Source organism: Vicugna pacos, chromosome 9 (genome assembly GCF_048564905.1).
Source record: "Vicugna pacos chromosome 9, VicPac4, whole genome shotgun sequence".
NCBI classification, from domain to species: Eukaryota; Metazoa; Chordata; class Mammalia; order Artiodactyla; family Camelidae; genus Vicugna; species Vicugna pacos.
The window spans coordinates 18,252,373-18,261,877 of record NC_132995.1 but is presented as its reverse complement, the minus strand read 5'-3'; the positions used below and the strand labels follow the sequence as shown (position 1 = coordinate 18,261,877).

Genomic DNA, 9,505 nt, shown 5'->3' with positions numbered 1-9,505 from the left:
TTCTCACTCTCTACCCCTTGCTCTGTCCTAATTTGGGAGAATACTGCAAGACTGTACTGGCACAGATATGCACACCCAGGACATGAGAACACATGTGTGCATGCCCAGGACATCAGAGCAAAGTTGGCTAGGGCATTCATCACACTTCAAAGACATGCATTATTGTTGGAGAGAATTCAAGGATTGTTGGTTTCACTCTTCCCCGGTCCAGGAATGAGAGGAAAGAGAAGACTGGGCCAGGAGGAGGTGCTGAGTCCCTCTGAGATAACTAAGAGTGAGTAATCAAGGATGGCTTACAGGAGGAGGCTTGTCATAGGGAAATGAGCCTTCTGGGCTGTGGACGTGGCAGAGTGGACCTAGCTCAGCCAGCATCTACCTGTGAATGTTGACACTGGCTTGAAGGCTAGTGTTTGTTCTTCTAGACCTCTCCCTGATTCTTTCTTTATTCTGATTAGGTCTGTCCAGCAGGAGAAATGTAGGAGATAGAGACAGAGCCTCCTGAGTATCCTCTGTTTTAAGTTGGCATCTCAGGCCCTGCCAGGCTACACCCACACACACCCAGGGCTGAAGAGGGCACCTGTAAAAGGGGCTTCTCTTCCAAATGCTGCTGCACCACACATGCACATACACACACACAAACACACACACACACACACACACACACACACACATACACATACATACACACACTGTGCCAAAGAGCCTCTGGCACAAACTACTGCCTCCTGCACACAGGAAGTCCTGGATTTGATGACTGGGCTTATCTTGTGCAACATTCCCAAGGCTCCATTTTTCATTAAGCAATTTTTAAAGAGTTTTATGACCCGGCGAACAATAATTTTTTTTAGTGAAAGCAGACTAAATTGTAAGTGGCGGTAATTACACCAAACTAATTGTAGGCAAAATTAGTAAGAGGTCAGATCCGTTTGGTCGCAAAAGAAAATATATGCTTGGATCACACCTTAAATGATCTCAAGGAAATTAATTCATCATGGGAAAAAAAAAAAGGAATCTTCCTAAATTAACAGTGGTCTTTCTAAGAATCCTTGCAGGGAAGAAGGTGTCCTCTTTGGTTTTGGTTTTGTTAGATATCCCCTGTGTGTGTGTGTGTGTGTGTGTGTGTGTGTGTGTGTGTGTCTCTGTGTGTGCACACGGCACGTGCACATGCACACCAGCACTGAAGAGTCGAGTTGTAGCTTTTCACAGCACCAGCTCAGGTGGCTAAATGCCTCCTTAGTGGGCACAGAGTGGGACCTAGAAGTTAGAAGACTTAGCGCATCCTAGTGCCCTGCGAGCTCATGGTGGGACCCTGTCCAGCTCAATCCTTCTCTTCTAGATGGGATCAGCTCACTTTAAAAACATCTCCCAGGGAGAGCATGATTGGATAGCATGGTGGTGTTTTCCTCGGAAGTGTCATCTTAGCGTGGAGGATAAGCATTTGATGAAACCAGTACACAGGCCATGCAAAACTGACGGATGTTTCCACAGAGGTCAGACTCATGATGACCCAGATCCCTTGTGCATTGAAGTTCACAAAGGTGGAATTACTTATGCTGTAGAATTTGAGTCCCAAGCTCACTACCCACAGCTACAATCCTGTATAGTCAAATTACCCTTGAAATCCATTGTTAAGAGCCAAGTTAGAAAGTGACATCATCTCTCAAGCATAGTCTTCAATTTGGGGCACAGATTCTGCCTATGTAGGAGATGACCAGCTCAAGTACTTGGTTTATGTTTATGGGCCATACTGCATAAAATCACGACTCTTTAAACCCTGGAATCCACTCAATAGTGTGCCTGGAAACATACGGACCTGCAACTTACATAAAGGAAGACAAGACTCCCACCCAAGCCCACGCCCCCAGAGCACAATCCGTCTAATTGGTGGTGAGGTCACACGATTCGAACTATTCCGACGTTTTTCTTCTCATTTGATGAGTACTTGACATTGCATGACTTAGACACGTGTATCATGGATTCGCTGCTGGCATCACCTGAGTGGAAGTGTTTCCAGCCCAAAATGGTATGGAGACATGCCAGTGACTTTCATAGTGAGAAAACAGGGAGTTCGAATGGCTGGGGAGGTGCTTTGAGAAAACCATGCTTTACTGCAGGTCCAGCCTGGGGACAGTGCAGGGCAGCCAGCTCACTCTAGTGGAGGACTACTTTACAATATACACCAAGAAATATGAGGATATATGAATTGCCAAGAGGATGAAAATTAGACTTCTTTCATGCACACATGTGCAAGGGATGCCGGTACCCTTCAGCTTGCAGTCAATGCTCAGTGGATTGAAACAGCTGTGACTTCTGCACATGCATCCAGGGATGCTGAGCATCCATGTGGTAAGAAAGGAGGTCCAGCAGAAGCCCTTCTAGGCCACATCCTCCCTTTACAACTTGGGTCCTGAGTAAAGGTCATCTAGCCTGTCTCAAAACGTGTCCAGTGACAACGAAGCTCACTGGTCCTCAGCCCATCACATCCTGGGTGGGTCTGACTGCTGGAAATTTCACCACCAGGCCTGGAACCCAGAAGTCCCTCAGGAGTAAGAAGCGTTTTTTGGTGCTGGGTTTGGATGTCCTCACAAGGAGTACCATCTGGGTCCTCAGTAACCATTTATGTCCCTGCCATGAAACGATGTCCTTACTCTTCCCATCCCTGCTGGCTCCCAATACGCCATGTGCTGAGCATATATATCCTATCCATGCAGTATGGGTCCCTCTAACAGCCTCACACACTGAGGTCTGGGGTATGGGCTCTTTTCATTGGGAGCCCAGGGGTAGATTCAAAATAACCACATGGAAATGGAGCTCAGAGATGCCAGTCTGTGCCCAGACTTCAGTAGAGAACTGGGGAGTCTATTCCAGGGCAGGGAGGTCCCTGTGGACTTTTTCCTGTGACAGAGATCCTGAGTCACCTCCTTTAGCATAGCTCACAAGAGCCTTCATGGCCTGGCCCTGCCCACCTTGTGCAGCTTCACTTCCCACCAACCTCCAGCCATCTGAGACCACCTCCGTGCCTTAAACATGGTAGTCCTTTTGGAACTCCCTCCCTGCTCCTTCTCCACCCACCTAACTAGTTCCCTTTCATCCTTCAAAACAAACAAGTCAGGTATCACAGCCTAAGGGATGGGGGGGTTCTCACCTCTCACACGGGATGGGTGTCCCTGCCCTGCCCCTCTTCCAGCCCATTCAGCTCTTTATGCCATACCCTCATCATCAATTATTGGCTGCCTCACCTTCACCAGGCCTTGAACCCCCACCCCAGCAGGTGTGTCTGGGAGCCCAACATCCAGGGTGGCAGGGTGGGAAGTCAGTAAATGTGAGATGAATGAATGAGCCATGCTCCCTCTGAGGTACCCTTCAGTGGCTATGTCAGGCTGTCCGTGGTCAGTTTTCAAAAATAAGCAACACCTACAGGAAGGCACCACCTAGCATATGCTCACTTCTAGAAAATTCCACACCAGGCTTAAAAGCAAGGTTTTGACCACCATTCTGGACCCAAAGGCAGCACAACACCCAAGATTTGGCATCAGGGAGGAACAGAAGGAGGGGAAAAGGAGGAAGGGTAGGAAGACAAGGGGAGGAACAGCCGGAGAGATTCACAAAGAAACTGACCTTTGCACCAACTCCCTGAGCTTCCCGGGCAGCGAAAGCGGGGATGCATGCAGACCCCTGACCCCAGGGAAGAAACACTCGAGTAAGTCCTCTCGGGCTCCGGCTGAGAAGGGTTCCCAGGAAGAAAGCCCAGTCAGAAGTTCACGTTTTGCAAGAGACAATATGGCGGCAACACCTCAGATCCATTCTAAAATCTTTCAGCAGTGACTTCAGCCAAGTAGCTACAAGAAGGGCCCTCAAGAGATACAAAATCTAAGAAAAATAGTCCTGGCATCTAATTACAACAGTGCAGTTTGCTGCTTTTATCTGTAATTGGACTGTATAGTCTTTCATTCTAATTTACTTTACATCTAAACTGTGATAATCAAGACAAGCAGAACAGAATGGTCTCTAACTGGCTACCCTACTGACACCCGTTAATGCCTAATTATAACAACTAAATTAAAGATGCGACTGTAAAGAGGTAGAATATCAGCTTGAAGCATTTAATTCTGTGGAAAGAAGTAGAGATTTTAAATCCTAAGTAAGAAAATCAATATTATGCCTCATTATATTGGTATTGCTAAACAGATTAATGAAATTAAGTATTTTCTTGTGTTGCTTTTCTTTTTTCCAATGTTGTCCTGATGCAGTGATGGTCTGTAATGAAGGAGTACTGCAGAGGAGGAAGTCTAAATGGAGAGCCGATTTATACACCGAAATTGGGAGATAGCTAATCTCGTTTATAGAGCAAAGGTTTTCTTTTGATATGGCTAGATTCTTAGATAGACATCATGGGTCTGGACTTTTGCCGTCTCATAGAACAAATATAAATTCAACCCAAAGGGAAGGGGAGGCGCTCTCTCTCTTCTTCTCGTGGTCAGATGTGCCAACAGGGACCACGTTGACAAAGCCAGCGTTCCCAAACACCGCGGTTTAGGACAAGCATCCTTCAAGCTTCCTGTGCTGGTGGCAGCCTGGTCTATCCCAGGCTGCAGACAGCCACTGATGAAAATGCAGAATGTAAGGGACAGATGGAAGCTGGGCAGATGAGTGGATGATTTACCAGACCCCCAAGAGCCATTTGGTTGGTTGGAAGCTGTTGGAGAAATGGTGAGAAGAAGCCAATATCCAGACTTGACAACAAAGCTTGGAAGCAGAAGAACCAAGGTTTGCAAAGGGGAGATGTGCTTTTCCTGGTCTGAGTGAGGAAACACACACCCATCCCTGGCGAGGTGGCAGCACCATGTGCCCCCACAACCTGCCCCATGAAGTTCTAGATTTTTATTTATTTGTTTGCTTACAGTCTTTTCTTTTCTTTCTTTCTCTTCCTTTTTTCCTTCTTTCTTTCTCTTTCTTTCCTTCTTTCTTTCCTTTCTTTTTCTTTCTCTTTCTCTGTCTTTCTTTCATTTTTACAATTACCCATCCTAATTTCTAAGTCTTTTAACTCAAAGTCAATACAAGATTCAAAACACTAAAAATCAGCAAATTCAGCGTGTCACCACGTGAGTCATCCCTCTCAGTGCCCAGGACACAGAGATGCACAAACACAGATCTTTGGATTCTTTAAAGATCTTCAAAAAGAGACTGACCATTTCGAGGACTCTCTAGACACCTTGTGGAATTGGATCTCCTGACCAGTGAGTTACTATGAATGAGCAACTTGAAGATTATGGTTTCCAGACCTCTTCTGGGACTAGGGAAAATATGAAAATGAAGCAGGCCGAGGTCCCAAACCCTGGAGCTTCCATTACAGATGCCTGGGTCATGCAGGGCTGCTTGGCCGAGCAGGCAGAGGGAACCTTGACCTGGTGCCCAAACTCGAAGGAAAGCACAGCTTCAGTGAACATATTCGGAACTTCCAGAACTCGAAAATCAAGAAGGAAGACGTGTTAATTTCAACTGATGGTTAAATTGTCATTTTGGGAAAAGAAAAATTTTTATTTTGAATTTTGCACGTATCATCATCTTTTCAGATTTCGGGGGCCTCTACCCATCTCATGAGCACGTGCATGACATGAAGGGAAGGATGACAGTGGCCTGGAGGCAGTGATCATCACAGGCAGGGAGAGGTCACCAGCCCTCTCAGAAAGGAACAGCCTACCTCCAGATCCTGCAGGACCAGACGTGTCTCTAAGTGTCCGAGGGCTGCAGGCACTCAGAAAGCAAGTGTGACAACCTCCCACCAGGCTCCCCTCTCAGCTGCACAAACAGAGCCGAATAAAAACTGCCGACGGCCACTGGTCCCACTGCGACAGATGTGGTGCCTTTGCACCATCTTGTCTGTCCTTAAGGGTTTTTTTTTCTTCTTTCTTTTACTGCAAACAGACAGATGTAGCTTGTCCCTTCCGTCTTGTTTACGATGTTGAGGAACACCTGTGGAAGAACGGGCCCCCTACAGACATCTCTGACTTTTCATTCAGATGGCTTGAGACTAAGCCAGCCGGCTCTGCAAGCCCATCTGCAGCTGATTCTGGGTTCTTCTGCACATGTTTGCTAGGGGTGTTCCCCACTCCCAGTCTGACTCTGGACACCTTAGAATTCCACAGCCCTGTACATATTATTAAAGACCACTTATTTACATGGTACTTCATTAGCATGATGATGGAAGAACAGTGACAAAACTGGTGACTGTGTGACAATTGCCTCTTTTTCTTAACCTTATGTTTTTATGCCACGGCTTTTGGTGGGTTACAAGCCACCCCAAAACTTAGTGGCTTAAAAACAACCACGTTTCACTTAGCTCACGCTACTGTGGGCTGGCTGGGTGGTTCTTCTGGTCCAGACTGACTCAGCTAATCACTGCTTGGCTCACTCGTGGCAAGTAGGCTGGTGGCTGGAAGTTCTAAGATGTCCTGGGTCATATTTCTGGCAGCTGGCAGGCCGTTGGCCAGGGTGATAAGAGTGACTGGGGCACATGGCTCTCATTACACAGCAGTCAAGCCCTGGCTTCCTAACATGGTGGTCAACAGTAAGAGAGTGAGACCAACTGTGCATTTCAAGTCTCTGCCTGTAGCACGTTTTCCACTGTCCCCATGGCCCAGACCGGAGTCAGCGTGGGAGGGCACCATCTAAGAGCCTGGATGCCAGGACAGGAGGAATTTGTGGCCATTTTTGCATCCACCATTTTTTTTTTTCATTTTCTAGTCTCTTTAACTGAATGACTCATTTATTTCTAACGTTTAGTGTTTGTAAATGATGCACAAGTTCAGCTTTGATTACCTCTTTAGCACACAAATATTTAGGAAGGCATTTTTAAATTGCAATTAGATAAAAATTTAATTCAATTTATTTTAATTTAAATTTAATTTAATTTTAATTTTGTCTAACATTTTCTTTTTCCTACTTTTACTATATTTTGGTCTAATAATTTGGCTTGAATTATTTCTATCTTTTTGGGTTTTTTGAGCCATATGTTGTGTTTAATTCTCAATATACCATGGATGTTTGAAAAGTGTGTATTTTTGTTTGATGCAAATATCTAGTTACAAATATATGTACATTATTTGGATATAGAATCAACCTTGGTGGTGGTGGTTTAATTTTTCTCTACTGTTATTATCTGCCTGATCTGTTAATTTCTGAGAGGAGAATGTCATGTTATTTTCATGGGTTTTTACTTGATACATGTCTGTGCTACGTTGTACAAGGGAATTAAGAACTAATTAATTGTATAAGAATTACATAATTTTTTTATATTTCTAGTGAGGTGAATTTTTTATCAGAATAAAACAACCCTTGGCGGGAAGTGTAGAGTGCTTGGTAGAGTGTGTGCCTAGCATGCATGAGGTCCTGGGCTCAATCCCCAGTACCTTCATTAAAAATAAATAAATATACCTAATTACCTTCCCCAAAAAATTTTAAAAATAATTAAAAAGCAGCAACTCTCTTTATCCCACCTAATGTTGGTTGCATAGAATTTCCTGTCCTATTGGTACAGGCCAAGAATTGTTAAAGCCATTATAGTGAGGGTGCTGGTTACCTAGTTCATTTTATAAGATGAGTAGAATAATGAATTATTATGCGTTCTTGGAGTAAAATCTGTCAGTGCACTTAAAACTATAAAAATGCTCACTCTATTTTAAAATTGAAGATAATTATAGATTATAGATTATATTACCTAATTACACATTTCACATCAATTGAAAGAAATAATACAGAGCGATCCCACGTACCCTGTTCCTAGTTTTCACCAGTGTAACATCTTGCAAAACCATAGTGTAACATCACAATGTAGACAGTGACACCGATGCAATCCACTGATCTCATTCAGCTGTCCCCAGTCTTACCTGTGTTCATTTGTGTATGTATGTATATTCAGTTCCATACAATTTACTAACATGTATAGGTTCACATATCTACCACCACAGTGGAGATACAGAACAGTTCCATCATGACAAGAATTCCTCATACTGCCCTTTTACAATCACACCATCTTCCTTCCCTTGTCCCTAACTCCTGCATTTACAACATTTTATCATTTGAAGAACATTACATAAAATATCACATAGGATGTAACATCTGAAGGTTAGATTTTTTCTAACTCAGAATTATTCCTTAACGGTCCATCCAAGCTTCTGCGTGTATCAATGGTTTTCTTATTTTTATTGCTGAATAACATTTTTTTGTGTATATGTACTACAGGCTAACCGTTCACCAGCTGAACACATCTGGGCTACTTCTAGTTTGGGGTTATTATGAACAAGGCCACTATAAACATTCACATGCAGGTGCTTGTGTGAACATAGTTTTAATTTCTCTGGGATAAACACCCAAGAGTACAATTTGCAGTTCGTATGGCAATTTCACATTTAGTTTTACAAGAAACTGCCAAACTGTTTTCAAGATCTGTATGATCTTACCTGCCCATCAACAAAGTATTAGTAATCCAGTGTCTCTGCATACTTGCCAGCATTTGGTAACGTCACTGCTTATATTGTCACTACTCTATATGTAGTAATATCTCATTATGGTTTTAATTTGCATTTCCCTGATGACTCATAATGTTAAACATCCTTTCATGTGCTTATTTGCCATCTGCATATCATCTTCATTGAAAAGTCTATTTGTGTCTTTTGAACATTTTCTAATTTGAGTGTTTGTTTTAACTATTGAGTTTTGAGTGTTCTTTATATATTCTAGATACTAGTCCTTTGTTGAATAAGTGGTTTGCAAATATCTCTACCCAGTTTATTGTTTGTCTTTCATCTTCTTCACCAAAACATTTTTAACTTCGATGAAGTCCAACTTATCAATTTTTTCTTTTATAGTTTGTGTTTTTGGTGTCAAGTCTAAGGACTCTTTGCCTAGCTCTAGATGCCAAAGTCTTTTTTTTTTCCTAAAGGTTTTATAGTTTTATGTTTTAATTTGAAGTTCATAATCAAGTTTGAGTTAATTTTTATATAAGGTGTGAGGTTTAGTTTGAGTTTCATTTTCTTGCCTATAGATGTTCCCTCTCTCCAGCTCCATTTGTTGAAAAGGCTACCGTTCCTTCTTTGAATTGCTTTTAATCCTTTGTAAAATATATGGAACACTTCATGAATTTGCATGTGATCCTTACGCAGTGGCCATGTTAATCTTCTCTGTATCATTCCAGATTTTTTTATATGTGTTACCTGAGTGAGTAACTCATACACTAATAGAACTGCTACAAGATGGAAACCTCAGCCTGTACGAATAAAGAGCCCCAGAAATGGCAGATACGCAGGTTAAATATAAAATACATTTTTCTCATTTGTTTATTTCTTGAAACAACATTTGGTGATGGGAAGAAGGAACCTAACACTGTACTGTGGAGTTTCAGTCCATGTAGACATGTAATGCATGTCAACAGTAGCAGGAAGGATGGCGGGGTGAATACTGGACATATACTAACTACTAAAACCAACTAAGAGGTTTAGACATAAAA

The 9,505-nt window shown here is 42.9% G+C and overlaps 1 non-coding gene across 1 annotated transcript; it reads right to left on the bottom strand.

The window, feature by feature from the left end:
* Positions 1-9,116: 9,116 nt before the first annotated feature.
* On the bottom strand, positions 9,117-9,225 carry LOC116277593 (U6 spliceosomal RNA). Its single transcript, XR_004187088.1, has one exon. It is a non-coding gene; the product is annotated as a U6 spliceosomal RNA (small nuclear RNA).
* Positions 9,226-9,505: the final 280 nt, after the last annotated feature.